Source organism: Triturus cristatus, chromosome 11, assembly GCF_964204655.1.
Source record: "Triturus cristatus chromosome 11, aTriCri1.1, whole genome shotgun sequence".
In the NCBI taxonomy this organism is placed as follows: Eukaryota; Metazoa; Chordata; class Amphibia; order Caudata; family Salamandridae; genus Triturus; species Triturus cristatus.
This window is the reverse complement of record NC_140594.1, coordinates 655,434,105-655,453,005: the sequence shown is the minus strand read 5'-3', so window position 1 is coordinate 655,453,005 and position 18,901 is coordinate 655,434,105. Positions and strand designations below refer to the sequence as shown.

Below are 18,901 nucleotides of genomic sequence, written 5' to 3'. Positions count from 1 at the left end.
CGGTATTTTGCCGATTTTCTAAAATTCCGATTCGGTAAATTGCCGAATCCTGAAATCCAGCCACCTACATCTCAATTGCCTAAATACCGGTCGGTAACGGGATATTTACCGATTTTCGGCCATAACCGACCGGTATTTAGGTACCTACATATGGCCCAAAGTGACAAGGACAGTCCAGTATCAAAGCAGGTGCTTACAAACCCCTCTGGACATCGCACCAGAAAAGTGGTTTGATGCTTTTACATTAGTGATTGTTTCAGGTAGCTCAAGTACTGAGAGTTCATTTAAATGAGAGTTGGTCATCTGAACTTTAAGGTTTGACTTACAATAGATTTGAGACTCAGAGATTGGAAGAAGTGATAGTTCAAAGGATTTAACTTACCTAGCGATTAATTTCACAGAGGTTTCACATTTGGATTTGGCATGTCGATTGTGCTTTTTCAAGTTGGGGTATGACTACTTCAGACAGGTGTTTTGGGCAGTTTTTGGAGGAGTCCAATACCATTTTGACATGAGAAGACTTTGCCAAGAATATGTGAGATTTGAAGCTTCTTGTGGCAGCCCTTAGCTGAATCAGCTTAGCTGTTGAGTGGGATTAGCTCTGTGTACTCTTGAGTCTTCCACATATAGTTCTTTCAAGATCAAAGGATAAAAGGTCATAACTCCTTTTTTCTGACATATCAGAGGAGCAGTCATCAAATACTTTCTTGAAATCATTGTACTTAGCTGCAGTGACATTGCTGTCCAGTTGTGCTTCAATTGGGGCCACTAGATCTCTATGTGCAAGTGCATTAATGTCTGTATCTGGAGATGGTCCAGACAGTAAAATGGGATGAGATCACTCAAAGTTAGCAAAACATACTTCACAAAGATTAAGTCCATTATGGTGCCTTTGGCATTTGTAGGTTTCTGGCACTGTTGGAGGATATTGTTATTGTTGGGAAGGGAATATCCCCTGCAGGGTGTACAGTAGTGATCCCCTGTCCTGAGTGCCTGATTGTGTGTGTCTGGTATCCTGTTTTTATTAATTTTGTCTCAAGGCTTACACTAATTTAGTGTGTGTGCAGAGGCCTAGGCCTGCCTCTTGATATGAGTGAAGTCCTGGATCTGCCCTGTGAGTTAGGCTGGTGTACCACGCATGCCCCCATTGTACTGACAGAGGCCTACTGTCACTGTCATGGGTTTAGTGCATAGAGTGGAGGTGGTAGTATACCATGTTTTGGAAATCCATAGCTGTGTCCAGACGTTTTCATTTGTATCACAGGAGTGGAGGTCTACAAGCCCGCTTGCGTAATGTTCCACTTCTATGCGCTAACTTGGATCCTAGAGGTAACATCCGCAGCATATGCTGTCCGTATTAGTATTGCCCACATTAGTACATGTGCCCTGTGTGGTGCATTCATTGCATATATGAGTGAACCAGAGTAATTGAGATCTGTGGGATCTATTTTGGAGAACCCCTTGCCAGGTCTTGTTCACAAAATTACAGTGAGATTGGTTTACCAGACAGGGGAAGTGTATTGCTGACATTCCCGAACCTGGAGGGTTCAGTTAGAAATTCAATTAGGCCTTTTGCTGAGAAGGACCGCTCATTAGTCTTCCTGTACCACTGCCATTTTGTGGCTTGTGAGGGAGAAGGGCGGGACTGCTGTTTCTGTTGCTCAAAGTGAAAGGGACCCAGTATGTGAGGTCAGTCTACAGTCTTTCCCTGGCTCACTCTTCAGTGTGGCTCATGATAGCTGTTGGAAATACCCCACTCCCACACCGGAAAGGGTTGGTGGTAACGGAGTCTTTCCAGAACATACAGTGGTAGCTTGGCTCGAGTGGTCAGGAATCAGGCACCGTGCTAAGCATACGACATACCCATACAATAACCATGCGTGCATCCGTTCCAAAAACGACTCTACACCGTAAAAATTATGAAAATAACTTGCTTTATCTTCTTTTTCTCTTAGTTGCTGATTAGATAAATAATACACAATCACAATATACAAAGCTTTTTAAATAGTGCAGATCAAATAAATACTGTCTTAATGATTCAATAAATAGGGGTGATCATAAATAAGGAAGGTATAAATATAAGTGCAATACATACAGGCAATTAAATATTCTGAGGCAATCAATACTGTAAACCAATAAATATTGTGCAACAATAAATACTGTGGAACAATAAATACAGTGAAGCAATAAATAGGTTAAATACAATAAATACAGTGCCCTCAATAAATAATTAAAAGCTGACAGTGACACTCATAGAATCAGATCACATTTAAATTTCTATGGGCTGATTTGGCCCCGGCACAGCTTGTGGTGATGTGGAAGGCTTGAGGGTGTCTACTCCCTGGCTTGGACAAGGCTGAGGCCTAAACTGAGGTAGATCAAGGGGGGAATACCAGAGACCTGGCTCTCTCTCACTCTACACAACCCCTCTAAATTAGTCTCAGCTCACCCCTGGCACAGTCCAGCTGGTTCCAGCACCTCTCTAACCCCTAGAGTAGTCTCTTAGGATTCTACAGGGCCTTTGGCGCCCTCTATTCCACTTATTGCCCTTTTTCTGAAGCTCCGACGCCGCTGGAGTCATGTCGACGCCGTGAGGCGGTTCCGGTTCGATGTCGGCGGCCTCGGCACAATGTCAGTTCTTGACGACGCCGGCAGGCGGTTCCGGATCGATGTCGGCGGCCTCGGCTCGATCTCGACCTCCGATTCGATGACGTCGGGCAATCTTGGTTCGATGTCGACTTCGGGCGGCTCCGGTCCGATGGCGACCTCAGTTTCGATGACGTCGGCCGGCCTTGGCTCGATGTCGACTTCCGGCGGCTCCGGAGTGCGATCCTCACTCCCGACCTCCGGTGCTCCTCTCCTCAGGTTCCGGCGACTCCGGAGTGCGATCTCCACTCCCGACCTCCGGCACGATTCTCTCAGGTTCCGGCGACTCCGGAGTGCGATCTCCACTCCCGACCTCCGGCACACTTCACCTCGGTCTCCGGCGACTCCGGAGGGCGGACTTCACTCCCCCGTCGACGCCGCTCACTCGACCTCGGGTGACTTCCTCCTCGACCTCTGGTACTCCTCACGACCTCCGTCGGCGCCCTCTCTCGACCTCTGGCGACTCCGGGTACGACGTCTGCTTTTCCAGTCAGCGCCGCTTCTCCACCTCGGGCTCCGGGTCTCAGGCTTCTCGACGTCGGACTCCAGGGAAACCAGTATCCAGGTCAGGATCTTGCTGTTCTTGGTTTCTAAGGCCTGTTCCTGCTGTCCAGGTCCTTAAGGTGGTTTTTCTTGCTTCTTCCCACACAGGGCTCCAGGCTGGGCTCAGTCAGTAGGGACTAGTATCAAGGGTGGGTTTATGGACACCACTCCAGGCACAAGTTTCCACCCCTGCTGCTTCACTCCTTCCTCCTTCAAGTTTCTGCTGCTCACTCTTCACCAGTCAGGTGCCAACTGCCAGCTCCAACTGCCAACTCTCTGTCTTAGCTTCCCAACATTCTAAACCGCCTCCAACTGTCACAGGGTTCTGGAATGTTCTGGAAGGTGCTAGTAGGTTCCAGTGGGTGCTGGTGATGTCACAGGTGGCCACCATTTTGTGCTCCAGGCCCTCAGACAGAAGTTTCAGGGGTAGATAAAATGGCTCCCTGAATCTGCAGCAACACTAAAAAGTCTGGTGGTTCCCAAAAAGGAAAAATTCAAACAGGGTTTGAGGCAAAAGTGGGACAAAATAAATAATGATGAGGAGGGACCACCCAAAGGGCTGACAGGTCTAACAATAGCTAAGTGCAGAAAGCTTACAACTCTTTGTGTCTCTGTTGTGGGTACTCCATGCTAGAGGTTACCCTGTGGTGAGGAGCATCACACGACACAAAGGTTGTGTGAAGACAGAAGCCTGGAAAGGTCACTTGAAAGGAGAACAATCCTAAACTGGTTTTGATAGTGAAGATAGTGGATCCACATCTTCTGTCTGCTTTAACTGTACAAAAGTGGGACCCACTTGCTGTTCCAGTTCCAATTTCTTTATGGCCAAGAAAGGAAATGTGTTGTAGAGTACTCAGAGGGCTCCTGCGCAATCAGCCTGATAGCCAGCTTCCCAGAAGTAAGGGGCCATAGCGTCAGTCTAACCCACACTGAAAGAAGCTGTTCATCAGACATGAAATGCCTAAAAGTTATTCACCAGACATGAGATGCCAGGGACAGGCCTGCTAGCCCGCAAGGAAGAGTGACTGTCCAGGAGGAGCCTGCCAGAGAAAAAGAACGGAAGAGAAAGATAATTGTATGCCGGATGTCATCCGGTATCAGACTCTCCGTTCACGGTTCCCAGAGGGGACTGCATGAAGTGCAGCTTGAACTGCACTGCTGTGACCATAAATAAGAACTGGTTCACCTGTGCCATTGTGACCAGAATGAATCTCTGGCTTGACTTGCATCACAGTGACTAGAAGATGATTGCAGCTGAATTATACCACTGTGCCCAAAACAAAAGTGTAACCTTCCCCAACCTGCCTCGCAGAGAGAAGTGGGGCCTGTGGGTGCTTAGGCTCTTAAGTTGGCATGTGTATGGGTATGGGGCATGGTCTCACCATGAAGCTAGAACACCTGCACACCTGTTCTGAGGTTGATACGACATTTGCATGGACAGTGATCCTGCCTGCGAGGCCACTGCCTGCCAGCAACAACCTCACCGAAGATGTGATTGCAGTACTCATGCCCAGACTGAGCCTCATTCAAGCCACCAGTTCGTGCCTCTTTCCTGATGTTGGGCACTTGCTTGACAATGATGGAGACACTACGTGCTGAGCAGCCAAGCCCCACTCAATGAAAACAAACACTTAACTGTAAGAGATTGAGCACATTTTCAATTCAAAGGGGGGTAGTCTGCGCCCAAGCCTAATCACAATATACCTTTGTTCCTGAGGGTTGAGGGGGCAGAATCTCTTGGCCCAGAAAGGGGGGGGTGTAACTGGGGGGGAACTAGCGAGTAAAGGCACAGTCAACATCAGTACAGAGGTCACTAAGTTGCATCTTGCCAATTCTGTGCTTATAGTATTTAGCTCTAGTGTATAATAAAGTATTTTCTTCTAGTAGTAAGTAAACCACAGTTTTGCAGACTCATAGTAAGAAAGACCCCAAGACATCATGGGCGAACAACCCTAAACCGCACTGTTGAGGCCCAGTAGCCCCCGTAATCCCATTGTCTCCTGAACAGGGTCTGACATTTTAGCAAGAAGAAAGATGGAGAGCTAGTTAGAAGCTTCAAGCTAGGTCTTTAGCATTGCATCAATGCAAGTAGAAATCTTTAAGGAAGGTATTGGACTCAGCCATAGTCAGCTGGTTTGTAATACATTCCATGCATTCCTCAATCAATGTGTTATCACCTAAGGCAGCGGTTCCTAACCTTTTGACTTATGTGGACCCCCCACTGAATCACTTGTAAAAGCCGAGCACCACTGCCTAAACAATTTCTAGAATGGGAACCTCAAAAAAATTCACAAAACTAAAGAAACAAGTATACGTCAAAACCTATGAAATATTTTCTTTAATACACAAACAAAAATCTAAATTATAATTTTAATGGGAAACGTGGAGCTTTTCAGAATTTGGGTTTATTTCTGAACGATACAGCTATATGCTATGCTCCGCCATATTGCTCTCTCTTTTTTACCTTTAATGCATCCTCTCTTTGTGTGAAAGCATGTTAGTGCTTCAATTGAGGAAACTAACCATGTGTACTGACATATTATAGTGCTTCTCCTCTGAATCAAACTAAGGATATCAACTTAACTTTTAGCCTCCAGTTTCAAATTTCTTCACATTTACAGAGCATTTTAAAATGTTCAGTGTAGCTTTCTTATAAGTATACACTTTATCAATCCAAAGTCGAATTTAGTGCTGATGGTGCACCGTCTGGCAATCTTTGTTGACACCCCCACAATGACCTTTTTTTCCATGGGTTTTCCGACTACCACCCACCAATGGTGTCCCTCATCTCTTCATAGCCCCTCTCTTGTATTCATTTTATAGAGCTACTTATCCCAAAATAGGGTGTCTGAGTGTTTTATATCCAACACTCACACAGATCATACAAAGACAATGATTCATACAAGTGTGAAAGAAGTGTATAGGAAGTCAATGCTACAGGGTGTATCATATCATCATATTGGTAGGCATTGAATGTTAAGAGTGCTTGGCCTAGGGGCGCTAGAGAGCCTGCAGCAAGATGGACGCACATTAGTGCTGCTCGGCTGGCCGGGCCAAAATCAGTTAATTATCCTGTACTTGGACCATCATCGCCACCGAGAAAATAAGAAAATAGGGCATATATGACCCTAAGAATATACTGACAGCAAGAAGGAAGCACGGTATAGCCGGACTCTCCCGTCTGCGAGAATAATTTCTGGACACCGGCGAGGCTTAGACAAAATGGCGGCCTCCATGAATCACTGGCAAATGTGAGGAAAGCAGTGGCAGGCTGCGGCGGTGATCGAGACTGTTGAGTGCAAATCTATGATGGGGGGCTCGAGACTGGGACCGGACCCAGAGATGGACTGGTGAGCTGCATCTGCAAAAAAGAAGACACCCCTACCAGCAGGTATGAGCATGCGCAGCGGGATTTGCCTGGGACTGACAAGCAACCTGCAGGCTGGTAGCTGCGCGCGAGCATCACACGGTGTGAACACGGGTGGGCCGTAATCCAAAGCGGCCTCTTGCAGCATGGCTAGTACACATTGCTGACAGCAAGAAGGAAGCTTGGTATAGCTGGTCTCTCCGCCTGCGAGAATAATTTCAGGATGTCCCCGAAGCTTAGACAAAATGGTGGCCTTCATGAATCACTGGCAAATGTGAGGAAAGCAGGGGCAGGCTGTGGCGATGATTGAGGCTGCTGAGTGCAAATCTATGGTGGCAGGCTCGAGAATGGGACCGGACCCAGCATCGGACTGGTGAGCCGCATCTGTCAAAAAGAAGACACCGGTTCCAGCAGGTACGAGCAGGTGCAGCGGGAGTTACCTGGGACTGCCATGCGGCCTGCAGACTGGGAGCTGCGTTCGAGCATCACAGTGTGTGAACATGGGTGGGCAGTGATCCAAAGTGGCCGCTTGCAGCGTGCCTCGCAGACTTTGCTGAGGGCCTTCTGCGCAATCACTCCAGAGAGGTAAAAATTGCACTTGGGAGGCATAAACAATGGTTGGACCACACAGGTGATATTTTGCGAGAGGGAACAGTTGTGGATCGAGTGCAGCAGATGTACGCCCAAAGCGCTGGGCGGATGCCCCTGATGTTGTTGAGGGCCATTTGACTCTCTCTTGCGTGCAGAAACTTCACAACAGCATGATACAGGCTGCGATAACAGTGAGACACAGCAGCTAGAGAGCCTGGACCTGGTGGCCCTTGGAATATAATTGTGCTAGATGTGTGGGGGTGCGGCAGCAGATGAGAAGGGAGAACCAGCACTTAACTCTGCGCTCCTCATGTGAGTATAACACTGCCAGTAGTGGAAAACAGGCAAACCACTAAGCTAGGTGGTGGACTATAGCTCTCCATGTGCGCCCTTTCTGGAAATACTGGGGCAGAGGTGCAGGGGAACCACCATAGGGAAGACAGAAAAGCAACAGTCAAAACTCACATTTGAGTCCCGGTGTGTCACAAAATCTCAATCTCAGACGGCATTGGACACCGAACAAGACCTGGAGTAGAGGGTGGTACCAATCTGGAGATCATCCTGCTGGCAATGCAGCACAGTTTGCAGTCCATAGATAGTAAAATAGATACCCTAAATCTGAGAATGGACCATAAGGCAGCAAAGCTGGATAAGCAGGCGACTTGAATTGAGGAAGCAGAACAACGGATTTCTACAGCAGAGGACACCTTGGGCACAGTGCGCACCTCCTGATGGAAGATGGAGAAGCTACTAGCTGTAATCCAAGCCAAGAACGAAAACCTGGAAGCCAGGTCTAGATGGAACCATCTCCGCCTTACGGGGATTCCCAAGTCCACCAATACGGGCAGATTGGGGCTATATGTGGAATCCATGTTAAGAGACATGTTCGGTGCAGAACACTTCTCATCAGTGCTAGTTGTGGAACAGGCCTATATATCATTGGCACCTAAACCAGTACCAGGGCCCCCCGAGGCCCAATATTGCTAAACTGATGAATTATCAGGATCGGGACATGGCACTCAGTTGTCACGAAAGAGGGGCGTCACCACATATCAGGGTAATGAAATTGCCCTATACCCGGAATTCACCATGGCTGTTCAACAAGCACAGTGAGAATTCCAGCATATCAAGAAGAAAATGCAGACTTTAAACATCCAATATGCCATGCTATATCCAGCTCGCCTCAGGATCCAGCACAGAAGTAAATCGAAAATCTTCCTGTCACTCAAAGAAGCCATGGCGTTCATTAAGCAGTCAGAAAAAACAGAACCACTGCATCGACCAGGTAATGATGTAGACAACGAGGGTTAAGCCTCCTCTTTGGAGGTTACCACTAATGAAGACATCATATGTAGTAGCGGTGAGGAGTTGGTGGGGAGGTACAAAGACACTAAGTCCACATAGTAGAGAAGATACTGCTCTGTTAAGCAATACAAAAATACAGATGTCGGATTGCTAGACACACTGGCCATTAAGGAAAAGTACATTTCCTCTTGTAATAATACGGACATAGACATAAGTACAGAAAGGCAGATGAAACAAATAGTGGCGGACAAAGACGATTGCATTGCTGTACCATGAGACGGATTTTGAGATTTCCCCAACCCACCCTTATTTCAAGGGGGTGTGTTGGCTGCTAGTGGCCCCCATAGAAGGTACCCCAAATGTTAGAAATTTTAATCAAGTATACCTGTGATCAGGTTGTAAGTTTGTTGTGTAGTTCTATAATTGAAGTGTATTGTTTTAAAATGGGATCTCTTTGGCATGTTTGGGATGCTAAGGTGAGAGAGGCACAGGGTTCTTGTTTAGCCATGCAAAGTTACGCTCACTCTACATGCATCGATACAGAAGCAGCGATAACACACTGTAGGACACTCAATGATATCGGGAAAAAAAAATAGTCACACAGTGGGCAAGATCATGTGCCACATATCCTGGCTCACTTGGAATGTTCGGCCCTTAACAACCCCAAAAAAACGAGACAAGTACTAACCTATCTAGATCGACATGGGATACAGGTGGCGCTACTACAGGAAAATCATCTCACAAGGCATTCTGAGGCAAAGGTGGCATCAAGGTGGGTGGGTGAAGTTGGCTTTCTCCTACTCATACTCAAGGGGAGTAATGATCCTCAATAAAAAAGAATCCACCTTTTGAGCACACCCATCCTGAGACGGATGAACTGGGTAAAATGTGCAGCACACTGGTCACTATTGTTAATGTATATGGGGCTAATATTGATGACCCTGAATTCTTTGTGACAATATGGATCAAGCTGCATGGTTAACGCTTTCTGCAATCATATGGGGTGGAGACTTTAACACTCCGCTGATATTGCATGAGGATTGATCTTCTCTGACGGGGCAACTAAACGGGAGGCTGAGATACTAGTGGGCGGTATGGGAGATATGGGCTTTATAGATGTCTGGAGGCTGCGACACTCTGAAAGTAGGGAGGGAACATACCACTCATATTTACATAAGTTGTTGTCCTGTCTGGACTATTGGTTAATCATCAAGGACATAAATACATGGATAGTCACAGTTACACACTTACCCAAGACATTATCGGACTATACCCCGGTCTTGTTAACGATGACGATCCCCACGCACGCCCCACCACCATTTAAGTGGAGATTACAGCTATCCTCGCTACTAGATCAAGTTTTCAGGGTAGGGGTGAGATCAGCAATTGTAGAATATTTTGATGTTAATATAGGGTTTGTGCAGGATATAGAAACTATATGGGAAGCATTCAAAATCACAATACGTAGGGCTCGTATAGGTCTCCAGGCTGGGGTTCTCAAATCCATACATGGGCGACGCAAGAAGACTTGGAAAAGACATACGAAGCTACCCACAGGGAAGTTCTACTGGCAGCGATCAGAGATAAGGTCACTGAGTATAGCGAAACAGCGGAGCAGGAGGTGCAACACATGTTGTGTAGATGGCAGGCCAGGGCTTTCGGGGAGGGGGTGAGGTGGGGCAAGCGTTGGCCAACAGAATAGCTGATACGTGGGCAAGATTGCAGATAGTGGAGGTGATATCTGAAGTAGGCACTGTGAGTCATGATACGCCGTGCATCCTGAATACATTTGTAGAATATTACGAGCATATATACGCAGGCCGCAGCTCAGCAGAGGAGCTGGATATTTTGTCTTATGTTGCGGATATTGCCATGGTCTGACCCTCACAAGGACAGCGTGAATTCCTAGTGTATCCACTCACGATGGGGGAAGTAAAGGAGGTCATTGCCACCCTGCCCAACAGGAAGGCTACTGGTAGTGAAGGGCTGCCTGGAGAATTTTACAAAGAGTATGTTGACCTTTTAGAGCAACATTTGCTTTGGATGCACTTGGAGGCCTATCAGCGACGTTGTCTGCCTGATACCCTCCGGGAGGCCCTCATAATTACGTTATTGAAACCCAATAAACTATCGCAGAGATGTGACTCATATCGTCCAATGTCGCTCTTAAATACAGACGCTAAGATTTTGGCTAAGGCTCTGGCCACTCGATTATGTCTGCTACTGCCCACTATGGTTCTACCGGACCAATCGAGGTTCATGCCAGCACGATCCACCGTGCACAATTTGCAAACTCTGTTCGCAGTGTTGGAACCCACACTCCCAGCTGCGGCGGTGTTACTAGATGCCATCAAAGCTCTTGACTCAATTCAATGGAGATATAGGTTCACAGAACTGCATCATATGGGGGTTCCACTAGCAATTACGAGCTGGATTAAACTGTTGTACACCAAACCAGTACCCTGGGTGTGTGTCAATGGACACGTATTAAAGACCTTCTCGATTCACTGAGGCACACGGCAGGGGTGTCCACAGTCACCACTACTATTTGCAGTGGTGCTGGAGCCTCTAGTATGTATATTGCAACAGAGACATGCAGACACAGCGTTGTGATTTTGTCAGCGACGATTTGCTATATCACTGTATGCTGATGATATGGTGCTATATGTCATTGACCCAAGGAACATTTGGAGTGTCTCATAAGGGAATACGTGTGATTTGAATGACACTTTGGACTGGGTATTAATTGGTCCAAATCAGTCATTCTTCCTTAAACTAATAGCACAATACCGCACACACTGGGTTATCCATTGGAATCGTGTGAAGACCCCGTCAAGTATCTGGGGATATGAACACACAAGGACCCCCAGCTGGTTTTACAGTACAATTATGTCAAGGCAATCTCGCACATAGAAGAACAGGTGACGAGGTGGATAAGACTTCCACTATCTCTAGCTTATAGAATAGCACTGATGATAATTATAGTGCTGCCCAGATTTTTATATTTATTCACTAATATCCCCATACACTTGACACAAAGCTTCTTTACTACATTGCGTTCACTTTTATTTAATACGGCTTGGCCAGGGAGACAACACAGACTCAAATGGAAGATATTAACACTCCCATATGACAAGGGAGGATTTGCAGCCCCGGATCTACAATTATTTTACTTATGCGTACAGGCGCATAAGTTAGCCTATTACTGATACCATGCTCCGAACTATACCCCACATTTAGCTGTGGAAGGGGATGCGGTACACCCTATTCCTCTTAAGGTCATGATATCCAACAACAACACCATTTTGTATGTGGAGAAATTGACAGTACAATGCACAGTGCATGCATGGAAGAAAACTGGGGGTAGAGTACAGATAGATCCAATATATGCCCCTGCCATGCCACTTGAGCAACTCCCAGATATTTCGGTGATAGGGGAGTTGGGTTCGTTAACCACTCTGAGGCCACTGGACTTCACACTCTGAGAGATGTCTACAGGGATGGTAAATTCATAGACTCCTCTGAGTTACAGGTAGACTTTACTATTTCCCCCATGCTCCTTTTCACATACAGCGGACTAAGTGCATCATTTCACATGATATACCCACAATTTCCAGGGGAGCCGAGGGCCCAGGGTGGGCTTCAATTGGCACTCATGACAACTACGCGGTATCACTTACTCACGCGCCTTTACAATGCATCACAAATAGATACACAAACAATTGAAAGGGGCCCCTGGCTAAGTGGAATGCCAACATTCCTACGCAAATAAACATGGGCGATTGGAAAATATGCTGTAACTTAACAGGGCAATCGACAGCGAATGGTAACCTTGTAATTATACATTTCAAATACCTACACCAATTATATTACACACCAGGACAGCTATATACATTTGGATTAGGAGAGAAAGCAGAATACATTCGGTGTGGGGCACCAGAAGCAGACTTTATACATCTAGCGTGGTCATGCTATGGGATACAGGCTTATTGGGAGAAAATTACAAACACACTTAATGCAATGGTTCAGAAAAAAGTGGAAGGCACCCCGCAGACATGCCTGTTGGACTTGATCAAATCCATACAACTGGCCAACTGTAAGATAGTGGCTATAGATTTATTACTGGCAAAACGGAGGATTTCTATCCACTGGTGGGGGAAATTCACCTCAAGTCACTAACACTGGAAACAGGATATGATATATTGTCGTGATCAACTTACATGTTATTGTGAAGAATTACCACAGGTTTCAAGACCCTGGGATGTGTGGGCACCGCTCGCATCTGAATCTCTGGGTGATTTCTTACGGACTACTACGGTGTGGGACTGCGAGGACCAGCAGTCCACACCACCTACAGCTGGTCACTCTTCCCGCCCCGCCTCTCTGGTGCATAAATCGGCTCGCGGCCCCCGCTTCGCGAGAGCCGCTCGCAGCTGAATCTCTGGGTGAGTTCTTACAGACTACTACGGTGTGGGACTGCGAGGACCAGCAGTCTGCACCACCTACAGCTGGTCACTCTTCCCGCCCCGCCTATTCGGAGCCCAACCCCTAACGTCACTATATATTCTGACGCTAGTCGCTGCGCGGGACGCGCGCGGGACATGCCGGGCGAAGCCCGGGCCAAGGGCGGGCCCGTTTGAGCCCATTCGAGACCAAAGAGACTGGACTGGGCCATCCCCTAAGCCCGTTCCCCGAGGTAACAAGATAAGTGTAACAGTAATTTGTTTAAGGTATTCTGATTGACAATGGTGGGTGGAACGGGCAAGGGAAGAAGCCCTGTGGGAGGCGTTTCTATGGCAGGCACATTGGATAATTTTATTGTAAGAGCTGCCACCCTCCTTGAACGTGAAATTGACCTTACAGAACGTCGCCTTTCCCTTGACCCCGTGTCTCATAAACGTTTTTCATTGGGAAAAATTGCAACGTCTGTCACACCCAAGGTAATCACCAAAACTCTTACCCTTCATGATCCCATTGTCCCTGAGGAAGATAGTAGTGATGTCTCCATGGATATGACTACGGAAACTCAGAGCGGCAAAGAAGGGAGAAGCATCGTTAGGCATTCTACTTCTAAAGTAGACCATATGACTGCCCAAACTGAAGGTGTATCTACTCGGGCACAAACATACGTTGTTACTGAGGCTACTACCTCTTCCTCAGCTAAAACTCTAGGAGCTAAACCTAAACAGAAGATTCCCCAGCGAGGGAAAAAGGGCAGTCAACTGAGATCGACGAATCCGAAAAACATAAAATCGATATACAAGAACCAATCTAGTGCTGTTGATCAATCTCTGCCTACAGTGACTGCAGATCCAGTTATTAATTTGGACCAGGGACTCTGCTCCAAAATTGAGGAACTCTTTGCCCTTTCTACTCGCTCTATTCTGGACAGACTGAAGCTCATTGAAGAGCGTCTTAAGAAACTTGAACAAATGGCCCTGTCGAACCTTGAACTTAACCAAATGTTTAAGTCAGGATTATCAACGGTCCCTACTGTGCAGTTTTCATCTGGCAATCAGTCTGCTAAGGCCAAGGGTAAAACTCCTGTACCTTTGGCTCCTACTTTCGAAATCCCGAGGGGTTCATCGAGGGATAAAGGTGTGGACCTATTATGCACTAATACTAACTCAGATCCTAATGGCCTTAAAGATTTACCTGTAAGAGAAAATACATCTCTAAGACATAGTGATGTCAATGAAAATGTAACATGTGGTAAGGCCCAGAATTTTAATGAGACAGAAAATAGCCCCGTGCACAATAACAGGAGAGGTTTTTTGCTACCTAGTTTAGATTTGCCGCCAGAATCCTCTCCCTATGTTATTGTATTAGCAGGGGTTCCTGGTTTGAACAATACTGCCACTGAAACATACCACAAACTAAAGAATAAAACAATGCACTGGCTTAATTCTAACCGACCACTCCCCCCCTATATACATGGTAAAATTTTGTTTGCTCGAAGAGTTAGTTGGGTGGGCAAGGGTAACAAAGATATACCAGGGGATTGCATCGTTGTGAATTTTAAAGATACTCAGACCGTAGAATATATTCTGCAGGAGCGTCCACTTATGACACACACAAGAATTCGGCCACTTCCCCTTGGTTATTTTTATGGTTTTAATCCTTACCAAACAAATAATGGTACTTGGGAAAAGGTCGGGAGGGGCAAAATAGTTACTGACATTCAAAGATGCAGGTTGGCTACAGCGGATTGTGGTTGGTTAGAGGCCTTTCCGACAAAGAACAGATTTAGCAGCCTTGACCTGGTTGATTGACTGTGCCCAAAATTCAATGTTCCCGAATCCACACGGGAGTCGACAACTGATGATAGAAACAAGCAAGCTAGTGAACACAATGTATCTTCTGGCTGCTTGGCAGTTTACTTGCCGTTTGATCGAAAGGACAACTCTACAAATGTTCTTTCTATCAGTGAAGTGGGGGAACAAAATAACTACCTTTCACTGATTGAAAGCCCCAGAGGAGCTCCGGCTACTGGGGACTCCTCTCTAATTTCAAACGCAAGACCACTTAAAGATGCTGATAAAATCTCTGATTTAAGACTCCTCTCTTGGAATGTTGCAGGGTTGTCCGCCAGGTTAGGGGATGCAAACTGCATATCTTTTCTACAACAGTTTTCTATTATTAGTCTACAGGAATGTTGGTCAGTGGATCCCATCCATTTGAATGGTTACCGTACCTTCCACACGCCGGCAATTAGTACGTCTAGGGGAAGAAATAAAGGAGGTCTTTGCACCTATGTATCTAATTGTTTGAAAGAAATAAAAATTCTTTTTGCCCCAGTCTCGGATTTTTACCAGATTTTGACAATTATGTACGGGGGTAAACAAAATTTAACTCTGATAAATTTTTATAATAATATCCCAAAAGACGAACGGATATCGACCTTCAATGAACTACACAAGGTCCTTAATAACATCGAAGGACAACAAGCTGCTGATACTTGTGTGATCTGGATGGGTGATTTCAACTCCTTTTTATGTCCACACAGCAACCTTAATATTTGCGGGTTGGGCGAGGTTGTAGATGTCCCCACAGCACACTTTTCTCATACGCCTTTGGGTAATCTTTTAAACAATTTAATATTTTGCCTGGACATGGGGTTCGTTAATGAACTCTGCTCCCCCTCAGTCCCCTTCAATGCCACCTTTATAGGTAGGGGCTGTAAATCAGTTATTGATTTTATGTTAATATCCAAAAGGTACTCTAGCCATATTCGCTCTTTTGAAATATGTGAGATAGTCATGAGTGACCATTTGCCAATCAGTATGTCCATCTCCTCCTTCGAGGGTAGTGGAAAGGCTAATACTGTAGTCCAAAACCTATATAACTATAGGCTGGGTCTTGCCAGGAAGAATGGTTACGCTCTTAAATGGGATAAAGTGGAACCAGTGGCTTTTTTTAGAAATCTAATTCAGTCTAAAGAGAGGTATTTCAACACTTTTCTTTCCGAGAACGATGATCCTACTAATGTGCACGACGCTTTCATTAGTATCTCTGAGGAAATACGAAATTTGCTCTTAAAACCTCAGAAATCAAGGGAGGCCGGAACAAAGAGGTGGTTCAACAGGGATTGTAGCAAGACTCACGCCTGTTTAATGACACAGTTAAAACGAGACCCTAGGGATATGGCTGAAGTCAGATATGCCAGATCTGCATATCAATGTGCACTAAAAAATAGGAAAAAACAAATAAAACAGGAAGCATGGCAGACCCTGCGAGAAGCCTCTCAGTCAAAAGATAATATTGCTTTCTGGAGAGCTGTAAATGCCCCTTTTTTTAAAGACAGCTCAACAGACACAATTGAGATAGCAATTACGGAGGAGGCTTGGGTGACTTATTTCGGGGAGCTCTATTTAGCAGAAACCGTGGAAGATTCAGGGTTGGGGCTTAACCCATCAGGACAGGATATTGTTCCATATCCAATAAATGTTGTATTCCTTTTGAAAGACGTCTTGGCAGCCATTGATAAGAGTGTGGCAGGAAAGGCCCCGGGCCCTGATGGAATTCCTGTTGACATCTTCAAGGCTAATACTGCCTTGTGGGCCCCGCTTTTAACAAATGTTCTAAATAGCTTTACCAAAGTAGGATTCCCTTCTACTTGGCAGGAAGCAATTGTGGTTCCTATTTTTAAAAAAGGCGACCGAAATGAGCCTAAGTGTTACAGACCGATTTCTTTATTGGACTCGCTTATGTAGATCGCCGGGAGAGTTATACTCAATAAATTACAATTATGGGTTGAAGACAACGGTATTCTCTCACAGTTTCAATATGGTTTTAGGGAAGGCCTGGGAACAACAGAGCAAGGTCTGAACTTAGCTCTTTTAGTAGCCAAATATGTTGAGGCTAAAAATGAAAGCTTATTTCTTACTTTCGTAGATCTAAGCTCGGCTTTTGATTGCCTCAATCACAACAAACTTTGGTCTATACTGCAGGATATGGGAAAAGACCCAAGCCTCTTAATTTTTATCCGGGAACTATATCGAGGGGCAGGTGCTCGGGTTCGTTTTGGGGACAAGGGGGATTGTACTTCCAAATTTGCTATAGGGAAGGGTGTGAGACAAGGCTGCATATTAGCTCCATTGTTGTTTAATTTATATATTAATTCGGTAGCCTCTCACCTCTTGGAAGATAAGCAAGATTATCCCAAAATAGGAAATTCCTATATCCCCATTCTTTTATATGCAGATGACGCAGTGATCATGGCTCGGACCCAAGTGGGACTCCAGAGATCACTGAAAAACTTCTCAGACTATATGGGCAACAGGGGCTTAAAGATCAACATAAGTAAGACCTTTAATATGTGCTGCACCAAAAAGAAGAATATCACCTGTAAAACCGTTTTATCCAATTCAAAAATTGATACGGTAAACACTTTTTCTTACCTAGGTATCAATTTCGAAAAAAGGGGTTCGTGGATCGTAGCTGGCGAAACAAGAAAATTAGCGTTCACACGCAATTGGGGCAGTTAAAAATATTGCCAATAAGGTGGGAGGACGTCCAGTACATGCCCTAGTGGATATTTATAAATCTAAATGCGTGACTACGGAGCTATATGGTGCAGGGATCTGGGGGATAGCGAAAAACCACAGTCTACAGCTCTGTGAGAATGCTTTTCTTTGCTATATCCTGGCAGTCCCGGGGTCCACTTCTACTTTTGTATGTCATCAAGAGCTAGGCCTACCTTACATTGAGGACCTTATCAAAGTTGATCCGATCTTATTGTGGCATAAAGTATGGTCCTCTAATGAAACAGGCCTGAATAGGGATATTATCCTGGATTGTTTAGGTCTTGAGGGGGCCTCAAAGATTTCCTGGTTTAAGTCCATAAAAAAGTTTTGGGCGGCCATGGGTCACCAGGAATTCTTTGATGTACCGGATAGTATGGCAGGGACGTCAAGGAAGAAGCTCAAGAAATTACGTTTACATTTCTTGGAAGACAAACGGTGTCAAATAGAGAAATGCAAGACCACTGTCATGGCAAATTGCTTACTCATACAAAATCAAGGCATTCAGCCATACTTGTTGCAAGTCCCCTGCTGCTATTCCCGTATGTTACTGACTCGTTTTAGGGTGGACATCTTTTTTAGATTAGTTACTTTCCCGGAGATGAACTGTTGGTCAAAAGAATTAATTCCCTGCCCATGTGACCTGGTTTCTGCTCAATCCTCCCTCCATTGTATTTTCTTTTGTAAATTTTATTCGGGTCCTAGGAAAGGAATTTTAATCGCTGTATTAAGAGAGTTTGGCCTGAGACAATGTAGAGCGGCACTGTTAAGATTGCAAATCCTAGATGACGATTTGCTCATGCTCTCGGTGTCAACGTTTCTTAAAACCATTATTAGATTTAGGTCCTCAATGAATTAAGCTTTTTATTGTAATTCTTAAACTGTTATTTAATGGTTAACTATTTGTAACTTCGATGTATTCACTTTGAAATGTTTTAAACTGTGCTTTTATGGTTTTTGATTCTAAAATCGAATAAAGCTATTAGAACTGGACTGAACTGTGTGGGCACCATTTACTGAGTATTTGCTTGCCAGATCTGATGAGTAATATGTACAGATGAAATTAATAATAAGAATTGAGGTATCATCTTGCTGTGCCCTCAATTTGTAGACAATCGAATTTATGCTTTGTACGAGTAATGCAACATAATACTATGTAACAGGAATGGCTATATTGTTGTTCGATGTTCATAATGGAAAATGCTCAATAATGCTTTTTCTTTAAAAGAGTGCTTGGCCTAAAGTAACCATCAGAATTTAAAATGTCACATAGTGATTGGGGTTGCCAGCCTTAATAATATTACTACAAAAAAGGCACCCTTTTTAGCAATCTGAGAATAGAAAGAAGATTGAGGGATAAAACAAGGTTTCTAAATAAATGCCTTGATGCATGAGTTCAGCAGTTTGATGCTGGTTACTGTGCATA

General features: G+C 45.2%; 1 protein-coding gene across 1 annotated transcript in view; it reads left to right on the top strand.

Moving 5' to 3' along the window:
* The window catches only part of NEU4 (neuraminidase 4), a 294,710-nt gene that overhangs the window by 155,695 nt on the left and 120,114 nt on the right, over window positions 1-18,901 (top strand). The window lies entirely within an intron of this gene.